This window comes from Armigeres subalbatus, chromosome 2 (assembly GCF_024139115.2).
Source record: "Armigeres subalbatus isolate Guangzhou_Male chromosome 2, GZ_Asu_2, whole genome shotgun sequence".
Lineage (NCBI taxonomy): Eukaryota > Metazoa > Arthropoda > Insecta > Diptera > Culicidae > Armigeres > Armigeres subalbatus.
The window spans coordinates 363,098,469-363,100,564 of NC_085140.1; the positions used below are offsets into that span (position 1 = coordinate 363,098,469).

The 2,096-nt window shown below is 34.1% G+C and overlaps 1 long non-coding RNA gene across 1 annotated transcript; it reads right to left on the reverse strand.

Moving 5' to 3' along the window:
* Positions 1 to 395: 395 nt before the first annotated feature.
* On the reverse strand, positions 396 to 842 carry LOC134217791 (uncharacterized). The gene is made up of 3 exons (XR_009981165.1): positions 730 to 842; positions 520 to 658; positions 396 to 459 (listed from the first exon to the last, which is right to left on the reverse strand). It is a non-coding gene; the product is annotated as an uncharacterized LOC134217791 (long non-coding RNA).
* Between the last annotated feature and the right edge of the window lie 1,254 nt (positions 843 to 2,096).

A 2,096-nucleotide genomic window follows, 5' to 3' on the forward strand; every position in this document is an offset into this window, starting at 1 on the left:
AAATTCATATACAGTGCCTTCCCGTTTTCGACAAACTTTTAAAATTATTTATGTATTCACTCAGACTACACGCAGAAAAAACTATTTTAAAAACAATAATTGTTGACATAAATTCAACAAGAATTTCGCATTGTTTTGGCGGTAATAAGAATTATTGTTGTTTCAACAATCCAATATTGTTGTTTGTATGGAAGCTTGAAAAGCTTGAGCTTTAGAAAGTTTTTTTGAAAGCTTCGATTGATTACAATAGTATTGTTGATTCAACAAGAGATCGATGTTTATTTCAAAAATCATTATTTTTGTTTTGAATGGCTTTTCTTTTTGAAAATTTTCATTGAATTTAAAACAATGTTTTTATTTTTATTCGTTTTTTATTTAAAACAATTATTTTTAACTGGATTTCAGTAACATTTTAGGCGGAAACTGCATTCCAACGAAGCAGAGAACGTAATTGTCAATCTGAAACAGAATTATTTTTAATATTAAAATTATGAAATTAGTTGTATATAATTTACTTACCTAAATATTTCTATTTGTTAACTATGCATACTAATGATAAGACCCTCCAGACTTCCAAAAGTTAGGAAGTTTTGCTCGCATGTTGCAGAAACTATCATTCTTTTTTAAATCCGTCGTATATTCGGGAAACTATCAGCCGCTGTAAAAAATAGTAGTCGAAAGCAGATTAAACCAGTATTTCAAAAACGGACAATAACTCGCAAAACCTACCTTGTTGAACCGCAACATTGTTACTCACAATCCTCGGTGCAGATTCTTTATGAAAATATGCGAGAACAGAAGTTTTGGAACTTCAATGTATCGCAAATTGTTTACAAGAAAAACTGGCAGAACATTTCAAAATGCTTATTTCTTTTTAGGCAGCAAAAATGTTTCATATGTATAATATAATATATAATCAGATACGTGGCTACAAATCGAAACCATTAAATATCAAAGTGAATGATTAAATTTGGGTACGATCCCGGACTTCAGAGGCAGGACGGACGGTAATGTCCTGGTACGAATATAAAATTATGTCTCCAACCAGTGGACGTTAGATTATTTTCTTATAATTCTGAATATCTAATAAAATCTCTATAAGAACTAGACATATACTTATCCAGTTTTCCGCGAGCGGTAATGGCCGCCACCTTGTCTGCGGGTTAGTCTCTGATTTGACATTTCTGGAGGTCAACTGCACCCACCGTTCGAGCATTTTGATCAATGTGGTATATTAAAAGGCTTTAATTCACTTAATCAGCACCTTCTTTTATGCCACATTGGTCAGAATGCTCGGAGTGGTGGGTGCAGTTGACCTCCAGAAATGTCAAATCAGAGACTAACCCGCAGGCAAGCTGGCGGCCATTACCGCTCGCGGAAAACTGGATACAAAAAATGTAAGCTTTTTATACAGGTATTGCAATGAATGGTCGGAGAATTGTATGGTTTTATACAGATATTTGTGTAATATTGGAATTTCGCATATGCCTAGTTCTTATATAGATTTTGGTAGACTCTTTTACAGAAATATAAGAAATTATAACATTCGCTATTTTTTGATAGTAGACTTTGTATTACTAACTGTCCATTTACGGAATATAATGGTGCTTTAAGATAAAACGATGTTACTCTCAATAACAGATGACTAATCATTTAGGCTGCCCCACACCTACGCGATTTCATCGCCGCGACGGCGACATCTAGTAGCCGCAATTCTATCGTTGGATCGCTGCAGGAATGTTCCGTTTACGCTTCCATACCGACGGCGACTGAATCGTAGTCGCCAAGCGATAGAATCGCGACGCGTGTGTTTGGGGGAACCTTTATGCTCGGCAACGTACAACCGTTCGACATAAAGTATATTACAACTATCGAGCAGCATTTGCATCGGGAACGTAAATAAAGATTGCTGTGACTTCAAGAAACATATTTAATATTATTTTTTGTCATCAAAACCTACTGAGGTTTCTTTTTAATGTTTGGATTGAAACCGATCGAGCTTTTTCAAAAAGCTCATTTGTTGAAGTATTGTTGAAATAATAATATTTCGTTATTGATATTATCATAACAAATCTTGTTAAAACAATAAATTTTGT